The sequence below is a fragment of the Pogona vitticeps genome, chromosome 12, assembly GCF_051106095.1.
Source record: "Pogona vitticeps strain Pit_001003342236 chromosome 12, PviZW2.1, whole genome shotgun sequence".
Classification (NCBI taxonomy): Eukaryota; Metazoa; Chordata; class Lepidosauria; order Squamata; family Agamidae; genus Pogona; species Pogona vitticeps.
Window position 1 is genome coordinate 21,942,787 of NC_135794.1, and position 13,042 is coordinate 21,955,828.

Sequence of the window (13,042 nt, forward strand, 5' to 3'; positions counted from 1 at the left end):
CCTCCAACTGGCATGAGGGATTCAAATTTTGGCATGCCAGGAAAAGCTCAGTGTGAGGGGAAAAGGCATGGAAGAGAGCTGGCAAGGACATGAGCTTGGACTCATTTGGAACAATGAACATTCAAAAGGATCCTGATGGATCCATATTCCTCCTGTCCTGCAAGAGATGAAAGGATGTTATATTTATTTGGCGTTATATTTATTTGAATATATTGATTTGTCTGGGTGTTTTATTTACATGCCTCCTTTCTCCCAATGAGGAGATCCAAAGTGGTTTGCAATGTTAAGAAGAATAGAATTAAAAACACAAGTTAAACATTAAAACATTTTCCAAATGGAATTGTCTTCTCTGACCTATAGGGTTGCTGCATCACTGAAGACCAAGAGAATCTGGTTGAACATAAAGGAAGTGAAGCCCAGACTTTGTAAAATAAAGGATTCAGGCTCATGGATCTGGACCACTGAATCTGTGATGGTTAGTTTCTCAAGTTCCTTGCAAGCGAAACATGAAGAAATTTTAACTTTGGCCAAAATCTGATCAAAAATGAATTGAAAGGAAAACACTTGTCCATCCCTATTGCAAATTATGTTTAACTCCTGAGCCCATCACCCTAGCCATTGGACCTGCTGGCAGTGACTGATGGACTTTGGAGTCCAGTGGCTCCTCCTCTAGATCAGTGGTCCCCAACGTTGAGTCTCCAGATGTTCTTGGATTTCAACTCCCAGAAATCCTGCCCAGCAGAGGTGGTGGTGAAGGCTTTTGGGAGTTGTAGTCCAAGAACATCTGGAGGCCCAACGTTGGGGACCATTGCTCTAGATGGCAGTCAAAGCCCACCAGGGATCTTCTGTGTCAAATGTAACCCATAAGCTACTTGGTCTTCTCTCTTGTTTGGTGAAGAAACAGCTTATCAAGGAGGAGGCATAGGTTTTCCCTCTGAAATGCCAGAACATTCACAAACACTTTCTTTCTGTACAAGTTAACCATGAGCGAGGTAGATAACAGATGAGGAAATCATTCCTATTAGTAACACCATGGAAGATGGCAATGATGTTAACAAGCAAATGAAGAATGGCCTGTTCTACTGCTGAGCAAACAGATCTGGGCTTTAGACACCATCCCATTTGTGCATTCAGCACAAATATATATATATTTGTGTCCCGACTGATATAGGCTATTTTATTGAAAAAAGAAAGAAATGGAGATGGAGTAGGGAGAGAAAGAGAGAGAGAGGAAACCCACACATTGCAATCCGCTCTCCCAAGCTGAACTGGCTTGGCAACTCTGATTTTATCTCAAAGAAACTCATTGGCCTTCCAGGTCATTTCTTTCACCCTTGTGAAAAGTGTCGTGAAGTTTACACACGCCGCAAGCAGAGAGAGACCACCGATCCGGTCATCCTACCACGCCATTGTGTTTTTCTGTTGTGGTGGCGGCTGTTGTTTTTGCGAGGCGTCGCTGCGTTTTGACACTCCTTGGCGCGGCGACACTTCCAGGGGAGAGCAATCTTGGCGTGTCAAATCATTTTCATGTTAGAGAAGACAGTGTGTTCCTCGGAGAAGACCGGCAAATTGGAGACGTGTCCAAAACAAGCACAGCGTTGCTTAAAGTGACACCTGAACGATCCGGCTGTCTTGGAGCCACACAAACCCTTGTTAGTTTGAAGGGTCTTTTCAGCTTTCTGTTTTCTTTTTTGACATCAAGATGGGCCCTTGCAGAGAGACCGACTTTGTATTTATTGTGGACCACTCTTTCGTCAAAGGAGACCGTCGGAGTTAGTTGAGCCAGCAAAGCAGAGAGTTATAAACAATTATATAGCCTGGTTGTTTCCTTCTTCTAATACCACACCAATATGGTTGCCAAGTCAACATCATCTCCTTCCTTGAGATTCTGAGGCCAAAACCTCAGTTCAGAGGGAGGAACACTTATATTGAACTATATTTTTTTGTCCCGGTCCAAAGCCTAATTTGCATGTAGGAAGATCTCCACCTCTCCTGAGACAAATATTTAAATGAATAAGTATATTTTACCCTGTATTTTGCTTACTGTCATCCCTTTTCTGAATTTTTGTCCGTGTTGCCTGTATTGTTATTATGTTATTTCGACATTGCTCCGTTAGCCGCCTGCATTCATGGATTCCCCCAGAGAGGACATCAAATATAGAAATATAAAGAAATGATCAGTTTGTGTTTTTTTTTTTAAATCATCAAACCTACGAACCGTTAAAATAGGAACTCAGCAGAGAAAGCCGTAGCTTTAATTACAGCGTGTTAAAAGGAGGCAAAATGCAAATTGGGGTGGACGAAGTGGGAGGAGTCACAGGCAGGACATCCCAAGGACAGAAAGACCCAACCCAAGAAAAGATTTCGCCTGCAGGCTTGCCAAATCCACAGCTCTTACCAGGTTGCCAGACAAGAGAGTACCAGAAAATGGTTAGGGTCTGAGCCAGATTGACCCTTCTCGAGCTGGTTTCAGTACTGAACCAGGAAGCCCTTGAAAACTGCAGAGCCGGTATTTCAGAGTTCTCAGGCCTTTAAAAGAAAAAGGGGGAGGGGGAAAGCTAGACATGTCTGTGCTTCTTGGCATAATTATAGTTTTGCCGGTGCATTTGCCGTGAACTCTCCATTCTCCAGGAAAGTTGTGAGCAGTCTGTGATTAGATCGGAGCATGACACTGATTACCGCGTAATAAGCTAGGCTAATAAATGTCGTTTAGAAGGTGAAGGGGTTGGGTATACAGTTTCTTCGAAAATAGACATACATATAATCTGTAGTTGTAAAGTGATAGATAGATAGATAGATAGATAGATAGATAGATAGATAGATAGATAGATAGATAGATAGATAGATAGATAGATAGATAGATAGATAGATAGATAGATAGATAGATAGATAGATAGATAGATAGATAGATAGATAGATAGATAGATAGATAGATAGACAGATAGACAGATAGATAGATAGATAGACAGACAGACAGACAGACAGACAGATAGACAGATAGACAGATAGATAGATAGATGAACCCCTCTGGTAATGGTGGGCTTGTAAAATGTGATGGAGAACCACTCACCCCCAAATTGGGGGTCACTCCACCACCCTTGCTCTTGAACCATCCGTGCTACAATGTAGCTGGGCTATATTCCCATCAGCCAGAGCACACCTTGCAATTGGTAAAAAGGATGAGAGCCTCGTCAAACCAGTCAGGGCTCTATGTTCAAGTGGCCTTCTCTACACATCATATCCGGTCCCGTCATGCTTATGTTTCACCAGTCATGTTTGAGAGCGATCGGGAGGTGCTTCAGAGATGTGAGCATGTTTCAAGAGAAGCACCCAAATTTGTCTTTATGGAGGTGCATGGAGCTGGTGAAACTATGGGGTCACATGCTGAGATGGGAAGGAACCAAACTACGAACAGGTGAAAACCACGAACCAGGTTGATTTGTGGTTCAGTTCATAGTTCAGTTCATGCAACCTGTTTTGCCAAAATGAAGTTTTTTTAAAAAAAAAAAAACTTTCAATGCTTCAGTTTGCTTTGCCAAAATGGAGGAGCAGGTAGACTTCCCCACTGGGCATAAACCAAAAACCAAACCTCAAACTGGTTGGGTTTTCTGGTTGGTTCATGCTGGTCCACGGTTCATGTGTTTTGTGGTGAACCACGAACCATCACAAACGGCCGTTCCTCAGGTTCATGCCCATTTCTAGTCACGTGTCCTTTCCACCCTGCTATTTTTGATACACACTACTCCACTGTTCTGTAGTCTTCAGAGAGATATTGTTTACTTTCATATCAGGGTGGAGAAACAAAATCAACCAGGCCCAATTCGATCTTGCTTTGTAGACTAACAGAAGAGTAGAACAATGGGTACATTCAGCCGTTAGCAATCTTATTGTGGGGATGTCAAACAAAGCCTGTTTTTCCTTCTTGAATCCCTTGACATGGGTCGGGCTCACGCGTGAGGCTTTAGTACAAAAATAAACCCAGCCTTTCAATCACGCTTCTGCCTTCTATCTTAATGATGACACTTAATGCATAGACTTTCTCCTCACCTAATGGCATATTTATATCTATGGAAATCTGAAGCTGGCTGAACACCAGACAATTTTCCCCCCTCACAAATACAGTCTGCCTGTATGTTAATGAGTTCCACAAACAATGAGGGATGGAAGAGGCCAACCAAAGCCAACATTGTAGAATTAAAAATGACATGACTTTAAAATTGTGTGTGTGTGTGTGTGTGTGTGTGTGTGTGTGAGAGAGAGAGAGAGAGAGAGAGAGAGAGAGAGAGAGGGTGGGGAGAGAGAGAGAGAGAGAGATGGACTGGTGTGCAGGATGATGAAAACCTCTCTCTGGACATCCCCGTTCAGAAGCGACACTGAGACATTGCCACTTGTGAAACAGACACATCAACATGCTCTCCAGATGGATCATTATCCAGAATTGACAAGGGAGTATTCTTTTTACAGTTCATATCTCATTAATATATTGTTGTAGGGCAGTGATTCCCAGCCTTGGGTCCCTGGATGTTCTTGGACTAAAACTCCCAAAAGCCTTCACCAGCTAACTGTGCTGGCCAGGATTTCTTGGAATTGCAATCCAAGAAGCACTCAAGGCTGAGAACCACTGTCATAGGAGAAACAACTACTGTAATTCTTGGCAGTGTTGGGAGATGCCAGCTGTCCAGGTAAAAGGAACAACTACCATACAATTGCACTCATTTCACACGCTAGCAAGGTTATGCTCAAAATCCTTTAAGGTGGGCTCCAGCAGTATGTGGACCAAGAACTCCCAGAAGTACAAGCTGGGTTTTGAAGGGGCAAAGGAACTAGAGACCAAATTGCTAACATGCGCTGGATTATGGAGAAAGCCAGAGAGTTCCAGAAAAACATCTACTTCTGCTTCATTGACTACACAAAAGCCTTTGACTGTGTCGACCACAGCAAACTATGGCAAATTCTTAAAGAAATGGGAGTGCCTTGATCACCTTATCCATCTCCTGAGAAATCTGTATGTGAGACAGGAAGCAACAGTTAGAACCGGATATTGAACAACAGATTGGTTCAAAATTGGGAAAGGAGTACGACAAGGCTGTATATTGTCTCCCTGCTTATTTAATTTATATGCAGAATACATCATGCAACAGACTGGACTGGATGAATCCCAACCGGAATTAAGATTGCCAGAAGAAATATCAACAACCTCAGACATACAGATGATACCATTCTGATGGCAGAAAGTGAGGAGGAATTAAAGAACCTCTTAATGAGGGTGAAAGAAGAGAGTGCAAAAAATGATCTGAAGCTCAACATCAAAAAAACTAAGACCATGGCCACTGCACCCATCACCTCCTGGCAAATAGAAGGGGGAGATATGGAGGCAGTGGCAGATTTTACTCTCTTGGGCTCCATGATTACTGCAGATGGAGACAGCAGCCACAAAATTAAAAGACGCCTGCTTCTCGGGAGGAAAGCGATGAGAAACTTAGACAGCATCTTCAAAAGCAGAAGCATCACCTTGCCGACAAAGGTCCGCATAGTCAAAGCTATGGTTCTTCCAGTAGTGATGTATGGAAGTGAGAGCTGGACCATAAAGAATGCTGACTGCTGAAGAATTGATGCTTTTAAATTGTGGTGCTGGAGGAGGCTCTTGAGAGTCCCCTGGACTGCAAGGAGAACAAACCTATTCATTCTGAAGGAAATCAACCCTGAGTGCTCACTGGAAGGACAGATCCTGAAGCTGAAGCTCCAAGACTTTGGCCATTTCATGAGAAGAGAAGAGAAGAGAAGAGGAGAGAAGAGGAGAGAAGAGAAGAGGAGAGAAGAGAAGAGAAGAGAAGAGAAGAGAAGAGAAGAGAAGAGAAGAGAAGAGACGACTCCCTGGAAAAGCCCCTGATGTTGGGAAAGTGTGAAGGCAAGAGGAGAAGGGGACAACAGAGGACGAGATGGTTGGACAGGGTCATCCAAGCGATCTACACACATTTGACCCAACTCCGGGAAGTAGTGGAAGACAGGAGGGCCTAGCGTACTCTGGTCCATGGGGTCACAAAGAGTTGGACATGACTTAACGACTAAACAACAACAAAAACATCTTAGGCAGGACGGTCCCTCATCACCTGTTTTCAAATTCATCTGCCCTTCTAACCCAAGGCTGGAGTTTCTTCCAATGGCATTGCTTTCTCATTTTCATTAATGGGAACATGGCATCATAATTACAACTCTGGGATTGGGTGGGGGGGCAGAGAAAAAACATGCATTAACCACCACAATCCAACTGGCTAATGTTGTTGTTTTTTTCTTCAAAAATCAGAGCATTGCTGCACACCACCCATTATGCCTCCAAAGAAAACATTTAATTTCATCTCTTGGAAAATAATAAGAAAAGGTAGGGGAAGATTACAGGATATAGAACTGTATGATTTCCCCCACTTTGAAATCTTTCTAATAGGGCACTTATCTATAATGTTGCTCTTTCCCCCCCCCTCCTCCATTTCCAGAGCTATTACCGAATACAACACATATAGTTAAGGAATTGCGGGGTTTTTAGGCTGCTATTCTTCTCTTTTTAAAATATATATCACTTTCTTTCTATTTTCATCCTGTTTTTCTCCAAACCATTTGGGTTTTGTTTTTGTCTTCCACCTCCCCCATAAAAATAGAACCCGCCCCACTAAAAAAAAAAGAAGAATAAAAAGGATTAGTTGTCGTCAGAGGCGATGCATCACTGACCGTGGGCCCCCAATCAAGAAAAATGAGAAATAATTGGAACACAGTTTTACACTAGCTGTTAATCCCCCCCACCCTTTGAAAGAGAATGCTGGGGTTCATTTAAACCTATTGAGATGTATTCTCTTACCATAGCCTTTAGATACGGAATGGATAGAATCTCAGCCCTTTTTTCTTCTGCCAGATCAGTGGCAGTTTGAGTGAGTGATCAATTGATAAATTGATAAATCAATCAATCAATAAATTGAGTGAGTGAGTGATCAATTGATAAATTGATAAATCAATCAATCAATCGAGTGAGTGATCAGTTGATAAATTGATCCATCCATCAATCAATCAATTGAGTGAGTGAGTGAGTGATCAATTGATAAATCAATCAATCAATCAATCAGTCAATCAATCGAGTGAGTGAGTGAGAGTGAGTGAGCACCATTCTGGGCAGTTTAACAAGTCAAAGCATATATTAAATAAACAAGAAACAGTAAAATTAAACCACTAACAACAGAAAATCCAAAATGGCGCCAGAGGCAGTTTCTCAATAACAGCAAGGCAGGAGGCAAACAAACTGTCAGCTCGGATTGGTATGAAGGTAACGGTAAAGGTTCCCCTTGACAATTTTGTCCAGTTGTGTCCCAAATGACAACAGGAAGAGAACAAGGCATAACTCCTCCAGGAGCTGTTTCCACAAGGCCGGAGAAGGCTCTGCCTCTTTTAGAAAACGTTGGGTCTTCCCCCTTGGGTTGACTACATGGAGGAGCCTACCCTGAGATTATCTGGTGGGTCAGGCAGATGCCACTGGAGAAAGATGCTCCGACAACAAACATGGTCCCAAAATGTGGAGAGCTTTGTATGTGAGAGTCAAAACCTTGACCCCAATCCCTTTCGCCATCATCCCCATCAAAGCACAGCACCCAAATAACCTTTTGTTCTGAACCAGCAGGATCTTCCTTATGTTCTTAGATTCAGTTTTTATGGCATAAAAACGTACGCTGACTGTCTTGGCAACTGACCCAGGAAGATTCTTCTTATGTTCTTACACTGTGATCTTAAAAGACTATCCACATAACTCTAAATTGCCATCATCTGAAAATAAATGTCTGGATACGTTTAGGAAAAGATGGATCTGTCAGGTTTAGTTACACTCAGTTCCCTTTTTTTCAAGCCTTAAGTTTGTTTCAGCACAATCTACTTTGAAAAAGCTCACATGCACATTTGTATGTTCTAATGTATGTGATTTTAAAAAAAACATGAATATGTATGTTTTTCCTTTTGTGTGCATACTTCCAAGTGATTCCTCTTTCTATACTGCACGTATGTAATTTCGCATAAAATACATGTACAGCAATAAACATTCTTGGGAACCAAAACAAAAATATTTTTGAACCAAAAAAGTCTGCAAAAATCCAGGGGTTATAAATTTCAGTCTACATGTGCATTTCAATTTGCTTATTGGTTCAGAAGGTGGAAATTAAATATGTTACCGAGAACATTCATACTGAAACAATATATTCTCCCTTCGCTAACCCTGAATGCTCACTTTCTATTGAATTTTGATGGAAAATGTTTAATCAGAGCCAAGAAGATGTATAGCCCTCTGCCAGAACGCTGGGCTTATAGGCAGAGGAAAGCACCATAGATGTCTAGATACACACCACTTTCTTCCCAATGTCACGCTGATGTTGGTCTTCTCCATGCAACTGGAATCAACTGAAGCTTATTTCTCTGAAGGCCTCCAAGATGCAACAGAACTCAGGATTTGGGGCAACTGTGATTTTACAGCTTTTTCAGTAGTTGCAGAGTCTGTTGGCCATTTCTTGTACCGGCCAAAGAGTATCACATCATTCTCAGCTACAAGATTCAGCTCCCATTAAGGACAGGGGGGTTGACTGAAGGTCTACCCTTCTTTTTTTTTTCCAGAGATTTCACATTTTTGGAAGAGGAACAAAACACACAAGATTGAGAGCCATTCACCAAAAGAATTGACTCATAAGCTCTTCTCCCTGGCCACAAACTTTTTATCAAAACATTCCTATCCAAGCAACTGAAGAGGCCATCCCTTGAAAGATAAGCTGGTGCTGGGCCACAAGGCCCTCCGAATGGTTGAATTTCAACCATTAAAGCCATAAGCAATGATCTTCCACTTGGGATCCATAAACTGGCAAGGAGAGAGAGTGCTGTGATAAATGGGGCATAAATCACACCTTCCCACCCATTCCATTTTAAAAGGAAAGGGGTGGGGAATGTCCTCTAGGAGCCCTTAAAGACTCGCCTTGGATCAGTGACACAACAGTTCCTGCTTGCGTACCCACTGGCTTAGCACTTCATCAGAAATCAATTTGCAGGGCTCAGCTGAGATTTACCCATAGATCAGTCCAGGCTGACCGAGGGATACATTAACAGAGTGTTCCATTGATTAATTGAATATCAAATTCTTGAAATATAATTTTTAATGGAATTCTCACCAGCACGTTAGGAAGCTGGGTGGGCAGCCACATCCCACAGCCGAAGGGTGAAGCCAGTGCGGCTGTGGCAAAAATGCATCCACCGCGCAGGGAAGTGAGGCCGACTGAGACATGAACAATGAGGTATTTTGTTTTGCTTGCAGTAGAACATCCTTAGTCCTCTTCTTTTCCTTCCGCCCATTTAGATGTGGTTTTTGTCCTCTCACCGTACCTCATCCGGGTCTTTCTCTGAAATGGAGCTGGACTGTCTTTCTTTTTCCTTATCCTATCAGGCGTTCTTTCCTTTTCCTCACAAACTCAGGTGCTCCTTCTTTCAACATATCCATTGCGCTTTGTGTTTTCTTCTGCTCTGCTCTTCCCTTCTCCATCCACATTTTTTCTTCCTGACTGGCCTTCTCCTCCTTCCACCTAAGTGCTTCTTCAGGCTTCCCCTCTGTTTCTTCTCTTTCCCACCCCATTATCTATCTATCTATCTATCTATCTATCTATCTATCTATCTATCTATCTATCTATCTATCTATCTATCTATCTATCTATCTATCTATCTATCTATCTATCTATCTATCTATCTGTCTGTCTGTCTGTCTGTCTGTCTGTCTGTCTGTCTGTCTGTCTGTCTGTCTGTTTGTTTGTTTGTTTGTTTGTTCATTCGTTCATTCATTATTTGTTTATTTGTTTATTTGCCCCACCTTTCTTCTTAAAAAAGACCCAATGGGACTTTTTCCTCCCTCTCCCCTTCACATTTTAAAAAGATAATAGGGGTCTTGCAGAAAGAAAGAAGCAGTGTTGTTGTTGTTGTTGTTGTTGTTGTTGTTGTTGCTGCTGCTGCTGCTGCTGCTGCTGCTGCTGCTGCTGCTGTTGCTGTTACTGTTGTTGTTGTTCCCTTACTGTGGCGTTGGTCTGTATGGAGCTGCCTCTAGCTGTCTATTTGAAAAGTAAAATGCCAAACCTGATGGAAGCTTCCTTTCCGCTAGTTCAGGTTGTCTGCCACCTAGTGACTGAAGATGGCATAGCAAGCCACGGACAGATGTGAACTATCTGTCACCCAGCAATCTTCTGAAGTAAAATGCATGGATCAAAAGCAGGTCCATAGCAATGAGGCTTCCTTTAGATAAGCAAAATATGGAGACTGACGTGTATCTTTTTTCACAAGAAAATATGCTAGTCTTGAGAAAACGTTTCAGTTCCATTTCCATGTGATTCATCCAAAAAAAAGGGTTGTTGCTGCTGCTGCTACTATCACCGACATCAACGAGGACAACAACATTAACAACGTTCCTTTCAATGATGATCTTGCATATGTTAGAGGGAGATTGTATCACAACAGACCATGGGAACCTCTCTCTGAATTCCAAAGCCACCATTCCTGCCTTAGTCCAAAAACACCGCCTCATGGCATCTGTGGACCATTCTGTGAATTCACTTGAGAAGGAGGGAGGAGTGTGGGGGAGAAAGAAGAGTTTGCATAAGTGTATGAATCATTTGAAAAATGAGATGCATGTCCCCAGTGCTAATGCATTTTTATTACTCTTTCAGACCTATTAAATGCTATACCCAAATTAGCCCGTGGGATTTCCTTGGCGAGTGAACAGCTCCCGTCGAATGCAGACCAAAGTAAATAAAATAATTAACAACTGGAATAGGAGAGGAAGCCTGTTCGTTATAACCTGCCTTTTCATTACCAAAACTTTCACAATGCTCAACAGGTAGCGGTAACTCTTGGCAACCCACTTATGTTTAATGCAATTCATTCTTTCCTTTTCCTTTCTTCTTCCCCCCCCCCCCCCGCCCGTAAAAGAAAATGTTACGGAGAGACCTTCTGAAGGCTCTTGTTGATGTTTTTCATAGCTCTTGCACTCGTAAGGTCAGAGCCAGCCCAAGACTTTTTTCTATCTGAAGCCAAGGCTCAAACAGGGCATGCACACACTATCTTGGTTCCACGCAGATATTAGGGGCCTTCCCTTCACAGAAGAGGTTGGCAATTCCAGCGTCATGGAGTTTGGGAAGAAATCCATCCCTGGTTTTGGTGTGAACCTTACAGGGTTTATTCAAGCTGCTGAACCTTACCCCTTAGAAGGTTCAGCACCTCTGACAGCTCCTTCAATGTCTGGGTCAAAACACAGAGTGGATTCACCAGCACTGGAAACCCCCCCCCCCACACACACACACATGGCTGGGGATTATAGAATTCATACCTTGTCCTTCAAACTCTGCACGGAGTAAAAACCTTGTTTGTCTGTCACTTACTCTGCTTTGCAATTGCCACTGAAGACCCCAACCCATGGGACCTCCTTGACATCACAGTGACCTGCCATGAGATTTCAGGGAAGGAGATGCAACTGACCGTATGCAGGACTTCCATTTTCAGTTTTCTGACTCCATCCCCTTTCTTTTCTTCTCTGCCTTCTAAGATTGAAAGAAACCAAGACCTTGGTCCTTATTTTAATATCTTATCCACCAAGTCATTGCATTTTGTCCTAGAACGTGGATGGAGGAGAAATTCACTCCGCTCACTACAGATAGTTCATGATGTCCTTCCACAGGTTTCCATGATGCAATGAAGAAAAACATGTTCTTTGCATGTTTTTCTTCATATATATATATATATGGTATCATATATATCTATATATTTCTGTCAGCTATTGCTCTGTATGTATGCATCTTCTTAGAGTTTGAAGCTGGCAGAATCATAATTCATAACCATCATCATCATCATTATAAAATGCCTTCCGTTAGCAAGAAAAGGCAGCAGAACGATATGGAGGCCAAGCATCTCAGTTTTGTTTTCCTCATTGGGCTACGAGGGAAGAGACCCAACATGATTATTTCTATTTTCTCCCACATCCCATTCCTTTCCCATTTCATCACCATACTGAGGTCCCAGAAAATTGTCCCCGAGAACTGTCCACTTCAATTTTGTAATCCTGTGATTGCCAATAAATTTAGCTTTGCTTGTTCTTGTTTTCCTTTAAAGACCCGCACAACATCATTGATTTTAAAATAAAAATATCTAAGCCTTCCGAAAGAGTGTTTTTCAGGAACGTTAAAACTGATGATGTGGCATTATTTCCCCATTATCCTCTTTGTAACCTTGTGTAGAAACAGTGTGGTAGCCTTCTCTCTGTGTCTCTCCCTCTCTCTCCCTCCCTCGCTCTTTCATTTTTTTTTCTTTATAGACACTTTCTTCCCTGTTCATTGCGGTTTGGAAATCTCGAGTTGTTTCCTGGGTTTTTGACTCTCAGGGTAGGAGATTTGAGAATCAGGTAATAAGGACCTTTGTATCGGCTAGATTGGTTTCCAGGATTGTGTTTCTTTACCAAAATGAGTTGGACCCCCCCACCCCCACAAAGCATGGCAACCAAGACTATAATAACTGTTGTCATTTTGTATAACTCAGTGCGAATATGCATGGAACTTTGAACTGCTGCCATATTTAGCTGCTTTCAAATAGTACTTGCCACTTTGAACAACAATAACAACACAAGGAAATTTCAAGTCAATCTGAATTCAAAGACGTGTTTCTGTCAAAATCCACATGAATTCACAGCTGGACCCTGTTGAGTTCATACAAAAAGGGAAGAAGTAGGATGTTAAAACATGGTTCGGATTACATTGGGATTTGTGGAAAGCTGTCACCTTCACAAGAACATCTTGTGATCTTTAAGTATCTCAGTCTCTTCACTGTCAACGCTGAGGTTGTATACGTAGTTCTCCGGCAGTCATGAGTTTTGTCTTTTTCATGTTCAACTGGAGTCCTGCTTTGTCACTTTCTTCTTACACTTTCTTCAGAAGTCAATTTAAGTCATCGCTCCTTCCTGCCAGCAAGATGGTGTCACCTGTATATCATTTTTGTTTGTGTT